An 8,830-nucleotide genomic window follows, 5' to 3' on the forward strand; every position below is an offset into this window, starting at 1 on the left:
AGGCTAAGGTGAGAGAAACGCTTGAGCCCAGAAATTTGAGACCAGCCTGGGCAACATGGCAAAATCCCATCTCTATTTTTAAAAATAAATAAATAAATAAAACCAACTATAGATACCAATTCAATAGCTATACTCGTCTCCCCCAAAATTTCTATAGAATTGGAAAAAAAAATTCCTTAAATTTAAATACCACTGGGATTAGCCAGACATGGTGGCGCGTGCCTATAGATCACTTGAGCCCAGGAATTTGAGGCTGCAGTGAGCCATGATTGCACCACTGCACTCCAGCCTGAGCAACAGAGTGAGACTACGTCTCATAAAAAATGTTAAATTTTACAAATAAAAGGTAACACTTGGGGCCGGGCGTGGTGGCTCACCCCTGTAATTCCAGCACTTTGGGAGGCCGAGGCAGGTAGATCACAAGGTCAGGAGTACAAGACCAGCCTGACCAACATGGTGAAACCCCGTCTCTACTAAAAATACAAAAATTATCCAGCCGTGGTGGCATGCACCTGTAATCCCAGCTACTCAAGAGGCTGAGGCAGGAGAACTGCTTGAATCTGGGAGGCAGAGGTTGTAATGAGCCAAGATCGCGCCACTGCACTCCAGCCTGGGCAACAGAGCAAGACTCCGTCAAAAAAAAAAAAGTAACACTTGGACTACAGAAGCAACTAAAATACAAGATATCAACCAGAATCAAATGACAGTAAAAGCATCATATACATCAAACCTGTGGGATATGGCCACAGCCATCCTTGAAGAGAAAAATGATAGCTTATAAGCATTGAGAGTACTAAAGGAAAAAGACTTGAAAATGAATAAAACAAGCTTTCTACTCAAGAAACTAGAAAAAGTCCACAAAATGAACCAAAGAAAAAAGCTAAGGAATGAAGAAAGGTAAAAGCAGAAATAGATGAAATGTAAAACAAAACATGGCCAATAAAACCTAAAGCTGATTCTTTGAAAATGTCAATGAAATAGACAGACTTTCTGCAGGTATGGTCAAGAAAAAAAAAAAAAACAGAGAAGTATAAATAAGAAACACAAATAATAAAGAGCCAAGGAGATTAATATATAAAATAAAAGGCCCTGGGGTGGGCGCTGCGCTCACACCTGTAATCCCAGCACTCTGGGAGGCTGAGCCAGGAGGATCACTTGAGCCCAGGAGTCCCAGACCAGCCTGAGCAATGTAGCAAGACCTCATCTCTACAAAAGTTTTTCAAAAATTACCCAGGAATAGTGGTGCATGCCTGTAGTCCCAGCTACATGGGAGGCTAAGGCAGGAGGATTGCTTGAGCCCAGGAGGCCAAGGTTGCAGTGAGCTGTAATCACCCTACTGCACTCCATCCTGGGCAACAGAGCAAGACCTTGTCTCTAAAAAAAGAGAGAGAGAAAAGAGAAACTGGTCTGGTTGAAGCAAAGGTTGCTCAATAAATATACATTGACTGAAGAGGGATCTGTTGGTTGCTCCCCAGCCCACTGCCCTCCCTGCTTCCATGACACAGGCACTGCCTCCCTCTCTAGAAGCTGAAAATGTCAGGTACTCACTTTCCCAAACTGCCTTGCAGCTGCAAGCAGCCATGTGACCAATTCAAGCCCATGAGGAAGGAGAGAGCCTAAAGTTCCGCCCACTGACTCCACCTCACCGGAGGGGACCCTGAGGGAGCTCTATGGAGTTTGAAAGCTATTATCTAAATTAGTGGTCTCCATTGTGGGGCTTCTAGCTGGGACGTGAGGATGGACTTGAGCCCATACGACTAACCCCAACACTATCCAGCCCAGAAAGAAGAAATAGCGTCCATATTACCACCTTCACCCCACCCCCATCCACCCAAGTTCACATAAAAACTTGACATAGATGTGGCTAGAGTCTAGATATAACAGTTAGAAATTCTTGGCCGGGCGAGGTTGCTCATGCCTGTAATCCCAGCACTTTGGGAGGCCGAGGCAGGTGGATCACGAGGTCAGAAGTTCAAGACCATCCTGGCTAACACGGTGAAACCCCGTCTCTACTAAAAATACAAAAAATTAGCCAGGTGCAGTGGCGGGCACCTGTAGTCCCAGCTACTGGGGAGGCTGAGGCAGGAGAATGGCGCAAACCTGGGAGGCGGAGTTTGCAGCCAGCTGAGATCATGCCACTGCACTCCAGCCTGGGCGACACAGCAAGACCCCATCTCAAAAAAAGAAAAAAAAATTAGCTGGGCGTGGTGGCGGGTGCCTGTAGTCCCAGCTACTTGGGAGGCTGAGGCAGGAGAATGGCGTGAACCTGGGAGGCAGAGCTTGCAGTGAGCCGAGATCACGCCACTGCACTCCAGCCTGGGTGACACAGCGAGACTCCATCTCGAAAAAAAAAAGAAAGAAAGAAAGAAATTCTCTTCAGTGGCTAGGCTGGGCACTGTAGCTCACACCTGTAATCCCAGCACTTTGGGAGGCCGAGGTGGGCTGATCATCTGAGGTCAGGAGTTCAAGACCAGCCTGGCCAATATGGTGAAGCCCCATCTCTACTAAAAATACACAAAAATTAGCCGGGCATGGTGTGATCAAGAAAAAAAAAACAGAAGTATAAATAAGGAACACAAATAATAAAAAGCCAAGGAGATTAATATATAAGATAAAAGGGCACCTGTAATCCCCACTACTTGGGAGGCTGAGGCAGAAGAATTGCTTGAACCCATGGGGCAGGGGTTGCAGTAAGCTGAGATCATACCATTGCACTCCAGCCTGGGTAACAAGAGTGAAACTCAATCTCAAAAAAAAAAAAAAAGAAAAGAAAAGAAATTATCTTCAGTGGCTAGTAAGAAATATTGGAACTAGCATAAACAATTAGACAGAATAGATATACAGGGAGTAGCTTATATGGCTAGAAGATTATTTTTCTCAAACGTAAAAAATCTCCAGAAGCAGATTGTTCAGAGCTAGAATGGAGGCCCTGTAGTGTCATCAGGGACACAGCTCCTTCTATTTTTCTGTTCCATTATCCTTACCTTGGGGTTTCCATCCTCTCCATCACCTCATGGCCCAAGATGGCTGCTGGAGTCACAGCTGCCTCATCCATGTTCCAGGCAAGAAGCAGAAAGAAGGGGACAAAGGGAAACAAACAAACAAAAAAACTCCCCCTAGCCAGTTTATGGACTGTGCCCCTTTTAAGGGAACTTTACCTAAGGCCCATCCAACAACCCCTGCTTAGATCTGATTGGCCAGCTCATAGTACCATGGCCACCCTAGCTGCAAGGGAGGCAGGAATTGCAGTCATTGCCTTGGGTATGTTGCTGCCCCAATTAACATCAAGGTTCTTGTATTAAGAAAGGTAGCGAGAATGGGTCCCGGGTGGGCAGCTGGCAGGCTTGGCCACTCCAAGCCTTGGAACTTCTACCTCCTCAGCTAGGCAAAATGGCCTTCCTCACCTGAGCCCAAGGAGTAAGAGTCACAGCCCCCATAGCAGGGGTTTGAGAAAGATAGGAGCTACTGCTCTGAGCTGTGATTGTGTGCAGTTGATGCAGAATGAGGCCAGCAGGAGGGGCAGAAGGAGGGAAGGAGAAGCAGCTCAGGTTTCTAGGTCAAGCAAAATCCCATAGCCTCAGGGTGTGGTGGAGGCTCAAATGTCCCCAAGACCAGGTCCTCCGTCCCTCTGGGCATCTCTGTGCTCTTTTACTGAATTATCTCAAGTAGTACAATCCCCTTCATTAAGAGTCTAGGAAAGAATAATAACAATAACCACAAAATAATAATCACTCCTATATCTCGAGCGTCAGTGTATTAGTCCATTCTCACATTGCTATAAAGACATACCTGAGACTGGGTAATTTATAAAGAAAAGAGGTTTAATCAGCTCATGATTCTGTGGGCTATACAGGCTTCTGCTTCTGGGGAGACCTCAGGAAACTTACAATCATGGCAGAAGGTGAAAGGGAAGCAAGCACGTCTTCACATGGCCGGCAGGAGAGGAAGGTGGGGTGCTACACACTTTTAAACAAGCAGCACTAGGGGGATGGTGCTAAAACATTAGAAACTGCCCCCACGATCCAATCACCTCCCACGAGGTCCCTCCTCCTACACTGAGGATCATAACTGGACATGAGATTTGGGTGGGGACTAAGAACTAAACCATATCAATTGGTTTTATCCGTTTTCACGCAAGATCTCAATTCCTACAGCAGCTCTTAAGAGAAGTTACTATCATTCCCCCAACTTACAGGTGAGGAAACTAAGGCACAGAGACTTGAAAACTTTGCTCCAAGTCCCACAGTTCCCATGTGTCCTAGCTGGAGGTGCTGGTGGGGGAGTCCTCTCCATTCTTCAGCAGGGCAGAGGGTTTCAGGGCACAGCTCTGAGGTCAGACAGAACTCTTTTTAGCTGTGGGAACTTGGGTACATTGCTTGCTTTTCCTCCTTGTAAAATGGAGATGATAATACTGCCCCTGCCTCCTAGGATTGTTGAAAAGATCACATTAGTTAATACAAGTAATGAGCCTGAAACATGGATGCTCAATAAATGCCTATGACCCAGACTAAGGTGTTAGATTTTAACAACAGGCAGATAGAAAAAGCAAAGATAACATTTTTCTTTTTCTTTTTTTTTTTTTTTTTGTTTTTTGAGACGGAGTTTTGCTCCTGTTGCCCAGGCTGGAGTGCAATGCATGATCTCGGCTCACCACAACATCTGCTTCCTGGGTTCAAGCGATTCTCCTGCCTCAGCCTCCCCAGTAGCTGGGATTACAGACATAAGCCACCACACCCGGTTAATTTTTTTTTTTTTTTTTTTTTTTTTTGGCATTTTTAGTAGAGACGGGGTTTCTCCATTTTGGTCAGGTTGGTCTCAGGTGATCCTGACCTCAGGTGATCTGCCCACCTCAGTCTCCCAAAGTGCTGGGATTACAGGCATGAGCCACCGCACCCGGCCATTTTTTTTTTTTTTTTTTTTTTCCAGACAGGGTCTCAGCATTATCCAGACTGGAGTACAGTGATGCAATCATGGCTCACTGCAGCCTCCCAAGCAGCTGGGACTACAGGCATGAGCCACCACGCCGGCCAATTGTTGCATTTTTTGTGGAGTCAGGGTCTTGCTCTGTTATCCAGGCTGGTCTCAAACTCCTGGGCTCAAGCAATCCTTTCACTTCAGCCTCCTAAAGTGCTGGGATTACAGGTGTGAGCCATCACACCCTGCTTCAAAGATAACATTTGTCCTGGCGAACTTAATCCTACTAAGCAGGTTTGCTTCGATTTATGTAATATATGATGTTCTTTACATTGTAATCACTGAGATTTGCTGACAAAAAGTAATAATAGGCCGGGCGCGGTGCCTCATGCCTGTAATCCCAGCACTTTGGGAGGCTGAGGCAGGCAGATCACCTAAGGTCAGGAGTTCGAGACCAGCCTAGCCAACATGGTGAAACCCCATCTCTACTAAAAATACAAATAATTGCCAGGTGTCATCGTGTGCACCTGTAATCCCAGCCACTTGGGAGGCTGAGGCATGAGAATCACTTGAACCCAGGAGGCAGAGGTTTCTGTGAGCGGAGATTGCACCACTGCACTCCGGCCTGGGAAACAAAGTGAGACTGCATCTCAAAAAAAGAAAAAAAAGTAATAGGCAGATCACAAGATCAAGAGATTAAGACAATCCTGGCCAACATGGTGAAACCCTGTCTCTACTAAAAAACACAAAAGTTAGTTGGCCGTGGTGGCACATACCTGTAGTCCCAGCTACTTGGGAGGCTGAGGCAGAAGAATTCGCTCGAACCCAGGAGGCGGAGTTTGCAGTGAGCCGAGATCGTGCCACTGCACTCCAGCCTGGAGACAGAGTGAGACCCTGTCTCAAAAAAAAAAAAAAAAAAGTAATAAAAGCAATAATAATAAATGTGTATGAGCTTTTAGAAACACGATGCTCATCATCGCAGGTTCCAGGGTAGGTGCTCTCAGCACAGGTTCTCTGACTTGCTCCTCAAAGCTTCCCTTTGAAATGGAACTATTAATACATTTCCCAAATCTCCTAGGTGTTTATTAACGTAAACATCCCTGCGAAGAGCACTGGCTAACGCCTGTTATCCCATCACTTTGGGAAGCTGAGGCAGGAGGATCACTTGAGGCCAGGAGTTCAAGAACAGCCTGGGCAACATTGCAAGACCCTATCTCTACAAAAAAAAAAACAAAAACAAAAAACAGAATTAGTTGGGCATGGCAGTACTTGTCTGTCATCCCAGCTACCTGGGAGGCTGAGATGGGAGCATTGCTTGCGCCTAGGATTTTGAGGCTGTAGTGAGCTGTGATGGTGCCATTGCACTCCAGCCTATGAGACAGAACAAGACCCTGTCTCAAAAATTAAAATAAAATAAAATAAGTTATATATCCCAGGCTTCTGCCTGGCCCCAGAAAACCTGTCTCTCCAGGGTGGGGACTTGAAAGAATTTTCTTTCTTTTTTTTTTGAGACGGAGTCTTGCTCTGTCATCCAGGCTGGAGTGCAGTGGCGTGATCTCAGCTCACTTCAACTTCTGCCTCCCGGGTTCAAGCTATTCTCGTGCCTCAGCCTCCCGAGTAGCTGAGATTATAGGCGCCTGCCACCACTCCCGGAAAGCAGAATTTTTAACAAAGTGTCTAGGGAATTTTTGTTAGCTGGGAAATTGGGGGACTCAGATGCAGAGACTGTTTGACAAAAAAAAAAAAAAAAAAAAGGAAAGTGAGACACCACAAAGAAGAGGAGGTGACTTGCCCAAAGTTACTCAGCCAGAAAGGAGCAGGGCCAGGATTTGGCCCAGAGAGGAGCAGGAACTAGTCCAGGGTCACGGAGCAGGTTTCAGATGAGGGCTGAGACTGGCGCCCTTCACTGTCCCGAGCAGGTCTGCAGTGGCTCCTCGCCTCCCCCATTAAGCCACGAAGCTCTGGTGGCGCCGGGGGCCCTCAGGTTCCACCAGCCGTGGGTGGGGAGGCAGACTATACCCCTCTCAGCCCCAATCCCTTCCCCCTCACCCAAGCTGCCTTTTCTCAAATAACCACACTGGGGAGGGCAGGGAGTCGGGGTGACCTTGAGGCCAGAATACACAATGGCCCAGTCCCTCTCTGGAGCCCTGCCAGGGAGAGGAAGGAAGCCTGCCCTGTTTTTTTCCATGGACTGGAATGTTGATTCAGGATGGAGAGCAGGGAGGAGGGAAGGGGGAGGCGGGAGAGAGAGAAAAAAAAAAGGAGGAAAGAGAAGGGAGTAGGAGGAGGGTGGAGGAGGGAGAAAAGGGGAACAGGGCAAAAAGGGAGAAGAAGGAGGTGGAGGAGGTGGAGGAGGAGGAGGGATGGGGAGGAAGAGGAGAAGAAAGAGGAAGGAGACAGAAGAGGAGCATGGAGGAGGGGGTGCCAAGGCCAGACTTTGGGAACCAAGGAGTGAGCCCCATCAGCTTCAGCCCATCCTGACACACAGTGTGGAGAATGCAGAGTCCAGAGAGGGCACCCCAAATCTGCAAGGTTGCACAGGACCAGTGCAGCCAAAGGGCCTCACCTGTGCGGCTGCCTCCTGCCTGTGGAGGCAGGAGCTCCCTGAGTCCTCACAGAGACCTTCAGACGCAGGTGTCATGTTGCATGTTTCTCAGAAGAGGAGACTGAGGCGCCCAGAGGTAAAGCCACATTTCCTGGAGCATCTCCCCTTCGGATCGGACTCCAGGGTCCTTACAATGGTCTGCAGGCCTGCCCGCCCCTCATTCCCTTCATCATCTCCTCTCCTTCACTCACTGCAGCCACCCTGGCCTCCTGGCTATTGTTTGAACAAATCAAGCAACTCCTTCCTCAGGGCCTTTGCACTGGCTGTTCCCGCTGCCAGGAATGTCCTTCCCTCAGACACCTGCATCAGGTCTCTGCTCAGGTCTCTGCTCAGATGTCACCTCCTCAGAGGGGTTCCCTGTATACCCAAAGTTGTCTGGCTTTATTCTTCACAGCATTTATCACTTACACAACTAACCCAACTTTACATTTTATATTTCTTTTTTTTTTTTCTTTTTCGAGACAGAGTCTTGCTCTGTTGCCCAGGCTGGAGTGCAACGGCACAATCACAGTTCACTGCGGCCTCGAACTCCTGGGCTCAAGCAATCCTCCTGCCTCACTCTCCTAAGTAGCTGGGACTACAAGTGCTCACCACCATGACCTGCTAATTTTATATATATATATATATATATATATATATATATATATATATATATATTTTTTTTTTTTTTTTTTTTTTTTTTTTCCCTGAGATGGAGTCTTGCCCTCTCGTCCAGGCTACTAGAGTGCAGTAGTGCAATCTTGGCTCACTGCAACCTCCACCTCCCAGGTCCAAGTGATTCTCCAGCCTCAGCATCCCGAGTAGCTGGGATTACAGGTAACTGCCACCAGGCCCAACTAATGTTTGTGTAGAGATGGGGTTTCACCATGTTGGCCAGGCTGGTCTTGAACTCTATCTAGAATATACAATATATCAAACATTTCAACACACACACAAAAATCTGACTTTTTTTTTTTTTGGAGATGTAATCTCAATCTGTCACCCAGGCTAGAGTGCAGTGGCATGATCTCAGCTCACTCCAACCTCTGCCTCCCAGGTTCAAGTGATTCTCCTGCCTCAGCCTCCTGAGTAGTTGGAACTACAGGCTTGTACCACCACGCCCAGCTAATTTTTGTATTTTTAGTAGAGTCGGGGTTTCACCGTGTTGGCCAGGCTGGTTTCAAATTCCTGACCTCAAGTGATCGACCCGCATCGGCCTCCCGAAGTGCTGGGATTATAGGTGTGAGCCATCACGACTGGCCATTTTTTGCCTTTTTGATGACATCTTGCTCTGTCATCCAGGCTGAGTGCAGTGGCACAACTATAGCTCAC

This window comes from Pan troglodytes, chromosome 20 (genome assembly GCF_028858775.2).
Source record: "Pan troglodytes isolate AG18354 chromosome 20, NHGRI_mPanTro3-v2.0_pri, whole genome shotgun sequence".
Taxonomy (NCBI): domain Eukaryota; kingdom Metazoa; phylum Chordata; class Mammalia; order Primates; family Hominidae; genus Pan; species Pan troglodytes.